The sequence below is a fragment of the Macaca fascicularis genome, chromosome 2 (assembly GCF_037993035.2).
Source record: "Macaca fascicularis isolate 582-1 chromosome 2, T2T-MFA8v1.1".
Classification (NCBI taxonomy): Eukaryota; Metazoa; Chordata; class Mammalia; order Primates; family Cercopithecidae; genus Macaca; species Macaca fascicularis.
In genome coordinates, this window is record NC_088376.1 from 76,542,637 (window position 1) to 76,561,410 (window position 18,774).

The window sequence follows — 18,774 nt, forward strand, 5'->3', positions numbered from 1 at the left end:
GTTTCTTGATTCTTTATTTACATTATGTTTAAAATGTCTTGACTTGTACATGGGACTAGCAATGTTTTTTGTAGTGACATTAGGACCTCTCTCTTTAATAGACCTCATTTTTGCATGGGATGACTGACTATATGTTCTGTATCAGTGGATCATACATTTTTGATAATCAGGTTTTCTATAGAATGTATGGACAGCGAATGGGAAATTAAGTTGGTGGCTCCAAGCATTTCCAAAGTCAAGTGGATTTGTGAGATGATATGCTTCAATACTATATGGGAGGAAATAGTCTTTTTCTCTTCCCATCCTAGGTTCCTGGTGAAAGCCTGTTAAAAAAAAAAAAGACCATGAGATCTGCAGAAAGATAAAGAAAAGAAAAAGAAAAAAAAAAGAGGAAAAAAGGGAGAGCTTTATCTTCTTAAACAAAAAAAGGAAGAAAATAAAACAACTGCAGATTGGGGAGATGCAACCTGTGATGTAAAACAAAAGCAGCCAGGTGGTGGGTTGTTTTGAGAGTTAGTGATTATAGAGGCAATAATAGCAGGGGATGGGAATCAGGGAAATGAGAAATAGAAACAGAGTCTTGATTGAATGACTGTGTAGCCCTAAATTACCCATCACTCTTAACTGGTTGGTTTCAAGTGGTTGATGAATTGGCACCAGGTAGTTTGTTGGTAGTCAGTAGTGGAATGTCCAGCTACAGTCTATTTCAGTACTGACAAGAGGAACTGGTCTGGCTTGATTGTAGGAAAAAACAAACAAACAAACAAACAAAGTTCTGTGACGCTTCTACAATAACTTTCTGAGAACACAGAGAATGCTCCCTGACCCAGCCATGGATACCTTATTCTATTTTAACTTTGAGCACCTCAGTTAGTCACAGAGAGTCCATTCTACCTGAAAGGGGCATATTTTAATGGCCCTGAGGCCACCTTTACAAAATTATGACACTTAGAGAAATCTGACACAGTTCACTTAATCTTGCTTCTGATTTCCAAGCTATCCTTATTCTTTCCTGGGCATAGGCCAAATCAACTTTGAGGCACATTTAGTTTCTTGTTTAACTTGAAAGCAAGGATGATAAGAGTCCCTCTCTAAAACTAACCTCTTTTTTGCTCAGGGACCAAAACCACATATGTAAACCTAACAGAAGGCCCCAAGAATAGGGCTGTGGGTGGGGCAAGAATTCTGCTAGGATGTAGGTGCAGTTTCTATAGTCCTTTAATGCTCAGGAGTCATATGACCAGAAGTCACAAGATTTATGACTTCCCCAATTGCTCCTACAGATAACATCACTTTTACAAAACCTAAGACTGGTCTTTTTTGAGATGTTTTTCAGACTCACCCATCAAGAATTGTGACTCATAACTCAACTGGTTCTATGGGCTGCAGAGGCAGACCCAGTGCATGAGGACTATTTTCCACACCTCTAAATTTTATCCCCTACCAATCAGGAGTATCCATTCTTTAGCTCCCATCCACCAAATTATTTATAAAATCCCTAACCTCTGAGCCTTCAGAGAGACTGATTTGAGTGGTAAGTTCAGTAATCCAAAATGAGCCAGCCTTGCATCAATTTGACTCTTTCTCTACTGCAATGCTGTCATCTCAGTGGATTAATTTTGTCTGTGCAGAAGGCAGGAAGAACCTATCAAGTGATGATAGCCCCTGTAACAAAAGATGGATTAACATGAGAAAAGTATACATATTTATTTAATATAAGTTTTACATGAGAGGAGAACCTTCATAAAGAAATGAAGACTCCCAAAGAAACAGTTAAACAGAAGTATTTTTCATAGTAGGTTTGATAAAGAGTGAAGAGTCATGAGATATATGATAGGACAAAAGGCTTTATCTCATAAAGGGACAGATATATCTTTTCCCCCCATCTCAGGTTCATGGCTATGGTCCCTTTAACAAAAGACAAATTAACAAGAGAAAAACAACATACATTTTTTTTTCTCTTTTTTAGACAAGATCTGTCTCTGTCACCCAGGATGGAGTGCAATGGTGTCATCTTGGCTCACTGCAACATCTGCCTCCCTGGGCTCAAGCCATCCTCTCATCTTGGCCTGCCTAGTAGCTTGAACTCCTGAGCTCAAGAAATCCACTTGCCTTGGCCTCCCAAGGTTCTGGGATTACAGGCATCAACCACTGTGCCTGGACTTGAAGACATACAAATTTATTAAGTGTAAATTTTATGTGACATAGGAGCCTTAATAAAGAAATAAAGACCTAAAGAAACAGGTAAATGTGTATTTTTATACTTAGTTTGATGAAGAGTGAATAGTCATAGAGAAATATGATTGGAAAACACAAGTGTACAATCTCATGGCAACAAACTGGGGGGAATTTAGCAAGGCCTGTCTGTTCAGATGTTTCTTTGTGTTTCTGTGTCTTCAGGGATATGAATGTTCCTGTTCCTTTCCTCCAGGTTTAGGGAGGACATTTATCTTATGAAGATCTTATAGCCTGCCAGGGGAGAAAAGTGGTAGAAGGTCAAAGACTAAACTTTCTGGGTTTTATTAATTGCTTTAGGAAAGAAGGGCAAGAGGAAGTTGAGAGTGACTTTTCTGCTTCTGCTGTTTCCTCAAATGCCAAGTTCCCATAATTTGGAGTAGTGTTTCCTAAACTTTATCAATCAAATGATAATAACCTGGGGGAAATTCAGTGCTGAAGCTCAGAAAATGATTCCCCATAGTCTTGCACTTTGGCATGCTGAGCATTTCACATTAAAGGAAATTTAAAAGGCCTTAGAAACAGCCTCAGAATCAAGGATCTTCTGATCTTCTATTTTTCTCTCCAGACACAGAGGGGAAATCTCTCTCTAAAGTTCCCTTACCTGAAGCTCTTCCTTAAGTAATACAATTGCCTTCGATCACTTCCTTGAGATTCTATTAGCCAGGAAAGATAAAACACATATCACAGAAAGGAAGACTGAGAAAAGTCACCACACCTATATAGATTTTGTCAGATGCTATAATCTATTCTTCCGTCCATTCAACTTCTAGAGAGAATTATTTACACATTATTGTCTCCTTTTTGACCCAATCGATTCCCTTGAAAATAATTTACTATCTCCTAAAAATTGCCTACATCCTCCATTTTCCTCTCCTCTATAAAGAGGGGATTTGAGCCTCATTTGGCCCTTCTTTGATTCTCGTATTTTATATGGCTCCCACGCACATTTGTACATTAACAACGTTGTATGCTTTTTCTCCTGTTACTCTATTGTCAGATTATTTCCGCAGACTCTAGCCTTTAGAGAGGAAGGGAAAGTTTTCTATTGTTCCTACAGCAACAAGGACTGTTATTCAGATTCTTCTCTGTGACCTTTTGTCTTCAGATAGAAGAATGTTCCTTTTCCTTGGGTACAGGGAGATCACCTCTCATATGAGTATCTTATGACTACTTCAGGGGAAATTCAAAAAATTCTTTCTAGGTTTTGTGATCTTCTTCAGGGGAGAAGGGAAGGGGTGGGGTGGAATAAGGTAAAAGAGATTTGCTTCTGTGGTTTTCCCAGATGTTTTCAACTCAAAATACTAACTATGCCAAGGTGCTATATGTTAATTTTTTAACTACATAATTTAAAAGCATGTTTTACAATAAATTTAATTTTTTTTTTTTTTTTGGAAAAGGCCTTGCTTTGTTTGTCACCCAGGCTGGAGTGCAGTGGTGCAATCACGGTTTACTGCAGCCTCAACTCCAGGGCTCAAGCAATCCTCCTACCTCAGTCTTCCATGTAGTTGGGACTACAGGTGTGTGCCACCACACCACACCCAGCTAATTTTTGTTGTTGTTGTTTTGTTTATTTGGTTGGTTTTGTTTTTTTTTTGGTTTTGTTTTGGAGACAGGGTCTTGCTGTGTTGCCCAGGCTGAAATGCTGTTGCACCATCTAGGCCAACTGCTACCTCTACCTCCTAGGTTCGAGTGATTCTCCTGCCTCGGCCTCCTTAGTAGCTGTAATTAGAGGTGTGCACCACCACACCTGGCTAATTTTTGTAGTTTTTAGTAGAGACAGGGTTTCACCATATTGACCAGGCTGGTCTTGAACTCCTGACCTCAGGTGATCTGCCCTCCTCCACCTCCCAAAGTGATGGGATTACAGGCATGAGCCACAGCACCTGGCCTTTTGTATTTTTTTTTAGAGATGGGGTTTCACCATGTTGCCCAGACTGGTCTCAAACTCCCAGACTCAGTTCATCTGACAGCCTTGGCCTCCAAAACTGCTGGGATTACAGGTGTGAGTTACCACACCTGGCCAATAAAACTTATTTCTTAAGAGAATACTGACCATGTTGAGAATGTGAGCTTAATTATTTCTGCTTGCGTTCTATCATAAAGCACTTGGCAAAATTTCTGGCTATTTTTCTTGGCATTGTTTTCATTATTATTATTATTACTTTTATGATATAAAATCTGTACTTTTAAAAATCATAAAATTTTCAGATATGATACATGCATTTTACATTACACATTTTTCTGTATATAAAAAGACAGTTTTCTAGTTGTGTGCTGGTGTTTGATAATCTAATTATATTCACTATTATTTTTCATGAGTCTTAATTTAAAATCCAGGAAAGTATTACATATTACATATTCCCCTTAAACGTTATACAAGACAGACCACCATAAGTAATGTAACCAAAACTCACACCCATTTGTATCAACTGAGTGTTTTACTACTGTTGAGAAAAGTAGTCATAATCTTTCCTTATGAAGATAAAATTGGAATGATAGATTTCTACTTCTTTTGTGATTGTGTTAATGCTACATATGAAAAATAAACTCTCGGCCGGGCACGGTGGCTCAAGCCTGTAATCCCAGCACTTTGGGAGGCCGAGACGGGCAGATCACGAGGTCAGGAGATCGAGACCATCCTGGCGAACACGGTGAAACCCCGTCTCTACTAAAAAGTACAAAAAAACTAGCTGGGCGAGGTGGTGGGCGTCTGTAGTCCCAGCTACTCGGGAGGCTGAGGCAGGAGAATGGCGTCAACCCGGGAAGTGGAGCTTGCAGTGAGCTGAGATCCGGCCACTGCCCTCCAGCCTACGAGACAGAGCGAGACTCCGTCTCAAAAAAAAAAAAAAAAAAAAAAAAAAAAAGGAAAAAGAAAAATAAACTCTCTGTAAATGTATTACACTTTAACTTACATTTTCAATATTTTTCCAGAATTTACATACAGAAAATTGAAGGTTTACTGCATTAAAACACAGTGGTGACTGGTATTGGATCTCTGTATGAGATAACAGTTGAAAGAAAAGGAGAAAGAGATGAGAAGAATGAGGAAGAAGGAGTGATGCCAGGGAAAATAAAATGCTCATTTTACTCAAGGGCATGTGAAAGGGAAAGTGGTGGTTAAAGGATGAAAATATTTGATAGCAAAATGCAACCTGAAGGAAACTGAATGATAAAGGAACGTGACTTTCTTCTGTTTCTATTCATCTTCATTGGTTATTTCCTCTGTGGTTTACCTTGTCCTGCATTTGTAAAGGGAGATTGAGCCTTATCACTCAGATTCATTCTCTCCTGTGTCATTAGAAGTTTGAAAGGCAGGATTTGTTGTCCTTGACAGATATACTATTATCTTTCTTATCAGATCCTTTTGGTAGCTTTTTCTAAAGTTCATAGTCTCTAAATCTATAGCTTCCTTTTGTTTCCTCTTTGCAAGAAGTTACTGAAAAATACCTCTTTTTCCCCTCCCCTCTTTCCTATTGTTTTCTTCCTTGCTTAATTAACCTCTTCTCTACCTGACATTTTGTGCAGTTGTGTACTACAAATGCTTTGGACTGACGTGACATATATCTCTTTTTTGTCACACTTTATGGATGTCTTATTGCTAGAAAAAAATACTCCCTTCTATACTGCTTATCATTGGCTATCCAGACCGCCTGAGTAAGTATTAATAAATACTTTCAGAATATCTCTTATGATAACATTAAAAAATAATTTTCAGCCGGGCGCGGTGGCTCAAGCCTGTAATCCCAGCACTTTGGGAGGCCGAGATGGGTGGATAACGAGGTCAGGAGATCGAGACCATCCTGGCTAACACGGTGAAACCCCGTCTCTACTAAAAAATACAAAAAACTAGCCGGGCGCGGTGGCGGGCGCCTGTAGTCCCAACTACTCGGGAGGCTGAGGCAGGAGAATGGCGTGAACCCCGGAGGCGGAGCTTGCAGTGAGCTGAGATCCGGCCACTGCACTCCAGCCTGGGCGACAGAGCGAGACTCCGTCTCAAAAAAAAATAAAAATAAAAATAAAAATAATAATAATAATAATTTTCAGATAAAAAGGGACTTTTGGGTCTGCTTACTCTACTGAGGTGAATTTTCTCATTTGCTATTTCACATGTAGCTCAGAGCTAGCTGCAAGTTCTATTTGTGGGACTATCACCAGCTAAGTGGTTTTGTGTTCAATGACTAGGCCCCTTGCTTTCAAGTTTCTCAATTGCATGATGTTCTGGATGAGTAGTCAAGCTATTACTGCTATTTTAGATTATTTTGCAGAATATTTTATGTTCTGTATATTATTTATTTTTTCTGGAATAACTGTGGTAATTCTAATTAAGTTTATCTTTGCCATATTTGTAGAATAACTTTTTAAATCTCTTCACAACTACAACTGAATTAGTGATTAGAATAATGTATTCATCAAAACATTTACATTAAACTCTCTCTGTACATTCCAAATTGCCATGCCATTTTAAAATTATATAATTTTTTTAATCTCACAACTATTTTTAATAAAAATTTGATATTCTTAATTTTAAAATCAAGTAACGTGAATATTTTAAAAAGTCACTACCTTGAACAATACTACCTTGTCTTCATTTTTTGGGGGCAGCTATAACAAAATACCATAGACTGTTAGCTTGTAAACAATAAAATTTTATTTCTCCTAGTTTTGAAGCCTGGGAAGTCTAAGGTGTTGGCAGATTGAGTGTCTGATGAGGGCTTTTATCCTTGTTTGTAGATGAACCTTATTACTGTGTCTCCACATGTCAATATATAAAACCTATGGTAAGAATTGGAGAGACGCATTTGGACCATAGTACAGCTTATTAACCTTTCTAGAAATCATTTAGAAATAATTTAAGGAGAAAAGATTACTTTTTCAAAGGAAAAAAATAAAACTATATCACAGACCTAAGAATGTGTTGCAAAAAATATATATATTTTTCTCTTCTCACTTGGGTCCAGTGGTTGGTGGCCTGCAAATTAAATGACAATATACATATTGACAGGAGAAAAGGCAATGTTGATTTATATGCTTGTGAAGGAGCTCTCAATAATGGAAAAAGTCATAGAATAGGTGGAAGTAAATGTTTCTATATATCAACTTAATGAAAGGAAAGATTTTAGGGCTCCAATGAGAGAGTATGAGAGATTCTATAGTGTTGTTTAATGGTAACATAAATGGATTATGTTCTTGGCAGATAATTTGCAGGAAACTCCCTCTGGAGAGTGTTAATAACAGCTATGTTTTGGGGAGTTTATACTTTAGCAGATAAGGGAAGTTCCAATAAGATTTCTGCTGCATCTTCTCAAGTTCAAATATTTTCACTTTAAATTAAATGTTATGCCAACTTTGGGAGTCAAAGAAGATCCCCACAGATGGTAGAGCTAGAAAATTCTACCTTGAAAATCTTCATGTTATTACATTTTAAGTTTGTGTATGAAATGTCTGTACTATTATCAAGCTTTTTAAAGAAATTGCCTCCGTTGCATGGTGGTTGTTTTTAAATTCAATAGATTAAGGCAATCAAACAGTATTTAGTGAGATGTGGATCATGAAGCAAAATGTAATTTGCTTATATTTATTTTAATTTTAAACATATCAATGCATATATACTTAGTTTCAAATTTATACTGAAAATAGTTTAGACTTTTAAACTAAATAAGTTAATATTTGGGAAATGTTTTTGAGATTTCTACAAAAATTAAAAAATCATCATCTGCTATGTTTCAGCATCACAAAACATATCAGCTGAATGCTTCTTAACTAAGAATTGTGTTTATAAACCTGTAACTTCATTCTGTAAGTCTCATCTAAAGCAAATTAATACTTCTCTCCCCAGTGTAGATCAGTGCTTGACATAAAGTACACACACATTTGTTAAATAAACAAGTAGATAAATAAATCCTTTTTCAACTTGAACTGTTATGGTTATATATTTACAACATAGAAAGAAAAATTAATTTTTAAATCATTAAAGATAATTTCCTTCTGAACTCTTTTAGGATGATAATACATGCCTGGTTTTGTGTAGTAGTCCTACTTTATACTTGCCTTATTGTAAGTATTAATAATATCCCTGTTTACTCCCAAAGTGTCCCAGTTTGGGCAATAAATTATATGGTTCTTCTACTTATTTTTCACATGGGATATATAAAGTGTATATGTATGTGGCAGAGAATAGAAAAGTGCTTGTGTTGCTTCACTATTTTTGTGTCTATTCCGATTCCTGAACTAAATGGTTTGAAATCCCCAAACTTTGCATTTCTTACATAACTATGATAGTTTTTTACCTCAAAATACTACTTTGGTTGCAAAAGTCTAATGCCAAAACTTTTATGTAATTTATTTGAGTCGAGGCACTCAAAGCCTACTAAAAGTGTATATTGCATGTATGCTTATTTCTGAGCTCTTACTAATGTAGCTTTTTATTGTCAGGGGCCAAGTTTTTCAGCTCCCTAAATAAAGGTTCACTGAAAATCATGGACATGAGGCAAATTAATTAATAATATAAAAGACATACATATTTATTTAATGTGTATACAAGGGAGAATTCAGAATGAAGACCCAACTTCCCAATGTGGTACAGAAGCTTATACGCTATCGAGATTACAGACAGAATGAAGTTACAGAAAAGCAGGTTATGTATGGGAGGGGGAGAAGAGGAATTCCACTGAAGGGCGATAAACGATTACTAGGGAAAATGATGGATCTGGGAACATAAATTAACTTGTAAATAGTTCTCTTTGGAATTTAAATGATGCTTGTAGATAGTCATTACCTCAAAAAAAGGTCTGTTCCCGTGTGGGTATATCTTTGGTCTTATAGAGAGGGAAGAAAACTATTATATTCCTTGGTGGGTCCAAATCTTGGGAAGATAAAGATGCTTCATATTTTGGTGTACTGGTTTCTGAGTACCAAAATTATTGTCATCATTAGTGAAATAATGTGGAATACAGTGATTTGTAACTTGCAGAATATTATACAAATGGAAAGTAGGTGAAACAGTATTCATTACAGGTGTTTTCTAAATATGTCCAGCTCTCCTTCCTTTAAACATATAATAGAATTGTCCTTTGTTGCCCCCTTAAAGCTAAAAAAAAAATAGTCAAACTGAAACCTTACAAGCTATTTCATGATGTATTATCTTCCCTGCCCACAAAAACTTAAGCTTCTTTGCAATCTTGGCACTTGGGTGTCTGAGTGAAATCCTTATAGTTCTGTATGTAGCATCAGTAAGAAATCAAGTTTTATTATGTTAAGCCATTGATATTTTAATGTGCTTTGTCGCTATAACATAACATATCTTATATCAACTGCTAAAATAACCTTCTTACCTAGTACCTATCATCTGCCATTGAGAAACAATTGCACTATTTGCTTTCAAAGACATCACAACCACTGCCAGTACCTTGGCCTTCTTTTCTGCTGAGGTCAGATGGCCACTAGTCTTTTTTGACCACACAACCTGTAATTTCTCAAAAGAAAATGTCACGGTGTTTTACAGCTGGAAGTTATCATAGGAATTATATAGTTGCAATCTACCGTTTAGGTAGGTCACATAGAATAGTATAGCCTAAATAGGTCTGATAGTCACTCCTTATGTGAATTCAGCAAAGTACTTAATCTTTCCCAATTTAATTTTCTTAACTTTCCAAATGTAGATAATCACACCTTCCTGTCAGGTTTCTTTAAAGGATTAAGTTAATTTAAATGAGCTCATCAGCACATTGTGGTCATAAGACATCTATGTATCCCTTTGTTCCTTACTCGTTACATCAGGTTACCCAGGTAAAGACTGGTAGGGCTAGGACTTAAAAATAACATCTATAAAGAGTTTTATATGAGCTATGATCATACCACTGCACTATGATCACACCCAGCATGGGTGACAGAGCAAGCCTCTATCTCAAAAAAACAAAAATAGTTTTATAGTTTTCTTTTTATATTCATTAGCTATTCTTTGTAAACTACAACCAACTTGTTATTCAGCTAGAATAAGAATTATTACTGTATCTATTTCACAATAGCCAATTAAGACCCAGAAGCTGCAATTAGTCCAAAATCACCATTAGTATATAACAGAACTAAAGCTCAAACCCGTGGCCTCTGGCTTCAGCATTATGCTCTTTGTTTTCTACTACCTGAAGCATAAACATGGTGCTGTGGACTTTATAGCCAGGGCTTTTCCACTAGAAATAACTTTTGTATAAGTGGACATTTCTGAATTTCTCCATACTCAATAGTGAAGATAATATGAAATAACAATTTATATACTTTAGATCATACCGATAGGATAAAAATTTCAAAATAAACTCCTATGTAATTAAGAATTTGGCTGGCCTTTGCCTCCAGTTCCCAAGAAGTACCTTCTAAATCCTTGGAAAGGACGCAAATCTTTAGTGAACGGAATGTCTTTATCATTTTTGGTGAGACTTGATGATGATACATTTCTCCTAAGGAGGTAATTCATGGGCGCCCATAGAAAGCTTGTGTTAATGAGATGGCTCAGAATAGAGGCTGTACATACCAGAAAGACCAACAATATGATTAGAGGTTTAGGAGCTTTGAACCATGTGATAATAACACAACCTCTGGGTAGAGGAGAGGTGTTGAAGACTCAGTTCAATCTCATAGCAAATGATTGAATAAATCATGTCTACCTAACAAAACCCCAATAAAAACTGTGAGCACAAATCTCAGATGAGCTTCCCTGATTGGCAATAATCTACATATTATTGGCAATAATCTACATAATCTACATATGTAGATATGACAGAAGGGTGATTCCTCCTGACTCCTTGGGGAAAAGGCAAAAGATGTTCCTTATTTAAGATCCTTCTGTACCTTGCCCTACTAATCTCTTCTTTTGACTGGTTCTGATTTGTATATTTTTGCTATACTAATACTCTAATAATAAGAATAGCACTTTCTTTAGTTCTGTGAATTACTGAACCTGAGGAGTAGTAGAAGCCTTAAATTAGTAGCCAGCTCACATTATGAACTTTTGCTCCAAGAACTACCGCAGGAAGATACCAGGAAAGCTAAGAGAATCCACAGACCCTTTGAAGCAACTTAATCACCACTGCAGGCTCCCTGAGATGCTGAAGAAAACTTATGAGTCTGTTTGCTTTCTCAGCGGGGAGGCTTGTGGATTGGGGCAAGTTCTCAGCCCTGATCACTGGCTACCTGGAAGTAGACTTGGTGCTGTTGGGGAAGCACAGTGGGACTGAGTACACCCTTTAGGACTGCAGGCTGCATGGCAGCAGAGTGAAGCCTGTGATTGTTGGCTTTTCCCCATGTACCTGGTGAACTGTATGACCCAGCAGAGGCAGCCATAATCACCCTGGGAATATAACTCCATTGGACTGGGAACCACACTCCCATCCCCTACAGCAGCTGCAGTAAGCCCCGCCCAAGGACAGGCTGAGCTTAGATACCCGTATCTCTCCCCCCACCTGGTGATCTGTCTCTACCAACCCTGGTAGCTGAAGACAAAAATCATAATCTCTTGGGAACTCTATGGCCCTGCACACTGCCCAAGAAACCTGACTACTTAACCAGGTGTGCCTAGGGCAAGTTTGCATTTCCTTATAGGGCTGCAGCTGATGCAGTCTCGAAAGTGCCACCTCCTGGCTGGAGGCCAACAAAAACAAAAGCAGCACACCAAATAAAAATACAACCAAAGCAGCTCACAAATTCCACTTCACTCCCCTGCTACCTCCACCAGAGCAGGTGCTGGTATCTATGGCTGCAAGACCTGAAGATATATCACATCACAAAACTCCTTGAAGACACTCCTCAGTACCAGCCTGGAGCCCAGTAGCTCCACTGGGTGGCTAGATCCAGAAGAGCGGAAACAATCACTACAGTTTAACTCTCAGGAAGCCCCATTCCTAGGGGAAGGAGCAGAACACCACATTAAGGGAGCACCCTAAGGGACAAAATAATCTGAACAGCAGACCTTGAATCCCACAGCTTCCCACTGACATAGTCTACCCAAATAAGAAGGAACCAAAAAAACAATTCTGGTTCTTTAATACCCCCTGAAAACAAGGTTCTTTAATACTCCCTGAAAATTATACCAGCTCACCAAGAATGGATCCAAACTAAGATGAAATCTCTGAATTGCCAGAAAATAATTCATAACGTTAATTATTAAGCTAATCAAGGAGGCACCAGAGAAAGATGAAGTCCAACTTAAAGAAATTTTAAAAAAAGATACAGGATATAAAAGGAAAATTCTTCAGTGAGATAGATAGCATAAATAAAAAACAGTACACCCTCTGGAAATCAAGGACACACTTAGAGAAATGCAAAATGTACTGCAAAGTCTAAGCAATCAAGTTGAACAGCAGAAAAAAAAAAAATTCAGAGGTTGAAGACAAGGCATTTGAATTAACTCAAATCATCAAAGTCAAAGGCAAAAGAATTTCTTTAAAAAATGAACAAAGCCTCCAAAAAGTTTGGGACAATGTTAAACGTCCAAACCTAAGAATAATTGGTGTTCTTGAGGAAGAAGAGAAATCTAAAAATTTGGAAAACATATTTGAGGGAATAATTGAGGAAAACATCTCCAACCTTGCCAGAGATCCAGACCTCTGATAAAAGAAGTTCAAAGAACACCTGGCAAATTCATCACAAAAAAACAAAACAAAACAAAACAAAACAAAACAAAAAAAATCACCTGGGCACATAGTCATGAGATTGTCTAAAGTCAAGATGAAGGAAAGAACCTTAAGAGATGTGAGGCAAAAGCATGAGGTAACCCATGAAGGAAAACCTGTCAGATTAAAAGCAGATTTCTCAGCAGAAACCCTACAAACCAGTATGGAATGGGGACCTATTGTTATCCTCCTTAAACAAAACAATTATCAGCCAAAACTTTTGTATCCAGTGCAACTAAGCTTCATAAATGAAGGAAAGATTCAGTCTTTCCCAGATAAACAAATGCTGAGAGAAGTTGCCACTACCAAGCCAGCACTGCAAGAACCGCTAAAAAGAGCTCTAAATCTTGAAACAAATTCTTCTCAAAATACACTAAAATAGAACCTCCGTAAAGCATAAATCTCACAGGACCTATATAACAATAACAACATTAAAAAAAAAGGTATTGAGACAACAAATAACACACAAATAGAATAGTACCTTACATCTCAATACTAACATTAAATGTAAATGGCCTAAATGCTCCACTTAAAAGATACAGAATGACAGAATGGATACAAATTCACCAACCAAGTTTCTGCTGTCTTGAGGAGACTCAACTAACATGTAAGGACTCATATAAACTTAATGTAAGTGGGTGAAAAAATATACTTCATGAAGATGGACACCAAAAGTGATCAGGAATAACTGTTTTTTTCTATCAGATAAAACAAACTTTAAAGCAACAGCAGTTAAAAATGACAAAAGGGGACATTATATAATGATAAAAGGGCTAGGCCAGCAGGAAAATGTCACAAATCGAAATATATATCCAACTAACACCGGAGCTTCCAAATTTACAGAACGATTACTACTAGACTGACGAAATGAGCTAAACAGCAAAACAGTAAAAGTGGGGGACTTTAATACTCTACTGAGAGCACTGGTCAGGTTATCAAGACAGAAAGTCAACAAAGAAACAAAGGACCTACATTGTACTCTACAACAAATGGACTTAACAGATATTTACAGAACATTCTACCCAACAACTGCAGAATGCACATTCTACTCATCAGTACATGGAACACTCTCCAAGACAGACCATATGATAGGCCACAAAACAAGTCCCAGCAAATTAAAAAAAAAAATCAAAATTATATCAAGTATTGCCTCAGACCACAGTGGAACAAAATTGGAAATAAACTCTGAAAGGACCCTCAAAACCTTGCAAATACATGGAAATTAAATAACCTGCTCCTGGATGACGGTTGGGTCAACAATGAAATCAAGATAGAAGTTTAAAATTTTTTTTGAACTGAACGACAATAGTGACACAACTTATCAACACTGGGATACAGCAAAAGCAGTGCTAAGACGAAAGTTCACAGGATTAAATGCCTATATCAAAAAGTCTGAAAGATCAAAAATGGACAATCTAAGGTCACATCTACAAAACTGGAGAAACAAGAACAAACAAAACCAATGGATACTCGGGGGAAAAGGTAGGGGGTGACAAGAGATAAAAGGCTACAATTGGGTACAGTGTATGCTGTTGGGTGATAGGTGCTGCAAAATTTCAGATATCACAACTAAAGAACTTATTCATGTAACCAAACACTGCCTTTTCCCCCAAAATCCATTGAAATAAAAAATTAAAAAATTTAAAAAATCTTACTCTGAATGTTCTTTATTTACGTTGTGATAACACAGTTTTCAAAACCTAAGATATCCTTATCTGATGAAGATATGACAGAAAGTTAACATTGTTCTTTCTGTGTTATAAACAAATGGGTGTTTATTATACATTTTCTTTCTATAAGTGTGAAATATATTCTTAGTTGTATTTATGTTTCAGTAATAATGTTGCTTTCTTCTCTGGTAATGTTGAATAAACAAGGCATGAAATAATTGAACAGTACAAAATAATAGCATCACAGGAATTTGCAAATATTAGAAATCAGGGCTTTACTCCTACCTTCAGAGAGCTGGTGATAAGCAGCCTACAATTGCATAGTGGTCTTTTTTCAATTTCCTAAACAATACACATCCAATTTCCACCAGGAACACATCCTCTTAGTAATTTGTTCTGCAGAATTGGAATGGTAGTGGATTTGATGTTACACTGCCTGCTTTATTGCCGATTAGTAATCTCACCATGCATTCTGTCCAGTCATCATTACCTGCCAACTTCATAATGAGAAAAAGTTGCCATTTACAAAGTCCTCCCTTGGTGAAATATTCCATTGTGGTATAACTTTAAAATGTTACAATTTGTTTTTTTATGAACTCACCAAATATTTCCTGTTTTGCACTAATAACCTCAATAAAATATGCATAGATACTATCTTAAATTGATGATTAGTAGGATTATTCGTTTTAAGAGTATGTGAAAATTAGAAGTAATTTTTTATCTTGATAATAAAACATATTTAATTTATATAAATATTTCTTTTTAGTTACCATTTAATGGACATCAACTTCATGCCAGGCAATGTACTAAGTAGTCTTCTTATAGTCACCTTCTTGATTCTTTCTCTAAATATCTACCAGGAACATAAGATTTGCGTATGTTCTGAATTGAAATATATACTTCACTAAGGAAGGGGCACAGTCCATTTCTCCAGTGTGTGGAGGACAAGGGTCTTGGCCCTCTAAGATTCACTGAAAATTACTGACATGAGGCAGATTAATTAATACAAGAAAAAGCATACAAATTTATTAAAGGCACATACATGGGAGACTTCAGAACGAAGTGAAGACCAACTTCCCAATGAGGTGCAGAGGCTTACTTACCATCTTGCAGTTACAGAAAGAATGAAGGTTTGGATCCCGGTAAAATGGGTTAGAAGAGTTGGGGTGAAAAGAGGAATTCTACTAACGTACAATAAATGGTTACTAGGGAACAGAAATAAAATTGTAAATAATTCTCTATGGAATTAAGGAAATCTTAGAGACGGTGTTTCTGGAAAAGGATTCTGTTGAAATGTAGTTATGTTTCTGGTTTTCTTTCCTGTAACGGATAATGAGATAACAAAGAGGGGGACAGGAATAATTGTTCTCTTTGGTAGGTCCATTCTTATCTTTATGTAGATAGGGAAAAAGCCTATTCCAGGACTTGTTAATCTCTAAGAGATTTTAATTTAAAGTACTCATTATATCAACAGCCATATTTTGGCATGAAATATTTTTATTTCCTTCTAATGATATATATGTATCATATATATGACTATATATGAGATAAATATATGAATATATATAAGATTGATATATATACATAGAGAGAGAGAGAAATAGTACTGAGAACCTAGTAGATACTCAATAAGTGTTAGCTGAATGAATGTGTTTATTTCCATTGTATAAACTTACATTAAAATGTAACTTTTCAACATCACACAACTTATAGGACTTAAGGCTATCATTTGAATGCGTGCTTTCTACTAATTATGTAACTGTTACTGGAAATGTCTCCTAATCCAGACCCCAAGAGAGCGTTCTTTTTTTTTTTTTTTTTTTTTTTTTTTTTTTTAATTATTGATTTCTAACTTTTTGGGAATATAATGAAAATAATTTCTTTGGTTAGTATTTTCTTAGTACAGGAAAAGTGGAACAAACAGAGAATACAAAAATAAATGATAAAAATAAATCTAAATATGTCATTACTATGGTAAAACATGGATTGTCAGACAGGATTTAAAGAAAAATATCGAGCTATATGCTATTTAACACAGACATGCCCCAAACCTAAAGGCAGAGCACAGCGTTCTTGATCTCATGCAAGAAGTAATTTGGAGACAGTCCACAAAGTAAAGTGAAAACAAGTTTATTAGCACAGTAAAGAAATAAAATAATGGCTACTTCTAGACAGAGAAGGAATGCACCCACTTTTGGTACAATGCTGGTTAAAACCAAATAATTCACATCACAGATACTTTGAACGAAGTGGCAGGTCACTGCAAATTCCATGAGACAGGCAAAAATCTCTGGTGCTCTCTTGAGAGATTGGAGGCCTCATGGCTGGAGGCCAACCAACTCAGGGCTTTACAGAAACTCATACAGAATAACCCTGTTCCCAGGAAGGAGGAAACAACAGCTAATTCCGCTACCTGCAACATCCCTGCTAACCAGTGGTCCTGTGTCTGTCCATGTGACAGTTTCACTGCTAGCATAACAAGCATTCAAGAAAGCCAGCACACTAAATGTGTCTACAACCAAGGACTCTCACAGAGTCTACTTTACTCCCCTCCCAGCTCCACCAGAGCAAGTGCTGGTATCCATATCTGGGAAACCTGAAGACAGATCACATCACAATCCACTTTGCAGACATTCCCCAGCACCAGATCAGAGCCTGGTGGCCCCATTGGTTGACTATACCCAGAAGAGCAATAACAATCACTGCAGAGTGGCTCACAGGAAGTCCCATCCCTAGTGGAAGGGGGAGTGCACCACAACAAGAAACCACCTGTGGGAAAAAGATTTGAACAGCATCCCTTGAGTTCCAGACCTTTCCACTGAAATAGTCTACCCGAATGAGAAGGAATCAAAAAAGCAATTCTGGTAATATGACAAAACAAGGTTCTATAACACCCCCAAAAGACCTCAGCAATGAATCCAAAGCAAAACTAAAGCTTTGAATTGCCAGATAAATAATTCAGAAGATTTATATTAAGCTACTCAAAGAGATACCAGAGAAAGGTGAAAAACAACTTAAAAAAAATTTTTAAAAATACAGAATATGGACGAGAAATTCCTTAGAGAAATAAATATTAGAAAGAAAAATAATCACAACTTTGGAGATGAAAGACACACTTAAGAGACATAAAAAATGCACTGGAAACCTTCAACAACAGCATTGAACAAGTAGAAGACAGAGCTTGAAGACAAGGCTTTCAAATTTACATAATTACAGAAAGATAAAAAAAAGAAAATGAACAAAGCCTCTAAGGAATTTGGAATTATGTTAAATAGCCAAACCTAAGAAAAATTGGGTTCCTGAGGAAGAAGAGAAACCGAAAATTTTGGAAAACATTTTTGAGGGAATAATTGAGGAAAAGTTCCCTGGCCTTGCTAGAGATCTAGCCATCCAAATACAAGAAGCTCAAAGAACATTTGAGAAATTCATCACAAAAAGATCATCACCCAGGCAAATAGTTATCAGGTCATCTAAGGTCAAGAAAAGGAAAAAACATCTTAAAAGCTGTGAGACAAAAGCATCAGGTAACCTACAAAGGAAAACATATTAGATTATCAGCAGATTTCTCAGCAGAAACTCTACAAGCCAGAAAGTATTGGGTTCTGTCTTTAGCCTCCTGAAACAAAATAATTGTCAGCCAACAATTTTGTATCTGGTAAAACTAAGCTTCAAAAATGAAGAAAAGATAAAGTATTTTTCAGACAAACAAATGCTACTACCAAGCCCGCACTTAAGAAATGATAAAAGGAGTTCTAATCTAGAAACAAAATCTTAAAATACACCAAAATAGAAACTGTTTAATGTATAAATCTCACAGGGCCTACAAAACAACACAATGAAAAAAACCCCATGGTATTCAGGCAACAACTGACATGACAAATAGAACTACCTCACAGAGATACAAAAAAAAAAAAAAAAGAAAAGATCTTTGAAGGTTACTATTTTTGCACACAAACTAAAAAAATCTAGAGGATATGGATAATTTCCTGGAAATATACAACCCTCCTGGATTAAATCAGGAATAAATAGAAACTCTTAACAGAACAATAACAAGTAGTGTGATTGAAACAGTAATTTAAAAAGGCAAACAAAAAAAAGTTCAGGACCAGATGGATTCACAGCTGAATTCTATCAGGCATTCAAAGAAGAATTGGTGCCAATCTTACAGAAACTATTTCAAAAGAAGGAAAAAAGGGGATCTTCCC

The 18,774-nt window shown here is 36.5% G+C and overlaps 1 long non-coding RNA gene across 15 annotated transcripts in view; it reads left to right on the forward strand.

Annotated features, from left to right (window-relative positions):
* The window catches only part of LOC123571866 (uncharacterized), a 320,426-nt gene that overhangs the window by 225,892 nt on the left and 75,760 nt on the right, over positions 1–18,774 (forward strand). For 8 of the 15 annotated variants that reach the window (XR_012431812.1, XR_010585016.2, XR_012431805.1 and 5 more), the window contains one exon: positions 1,970–2,244. The exons of 6 other annotated variants lie outside the window; for them this stretch is intronic. This is a non-coding gene — a long non-coding RNA (uncharacterized lncRNA). Of the gene's footprint in view, positions 1–1,969; positions 8,718–18,774 lie in introns of those variants that run through there. One more of the 15 variants, XR_012431804.1, reaches the window with a different exon arrangement.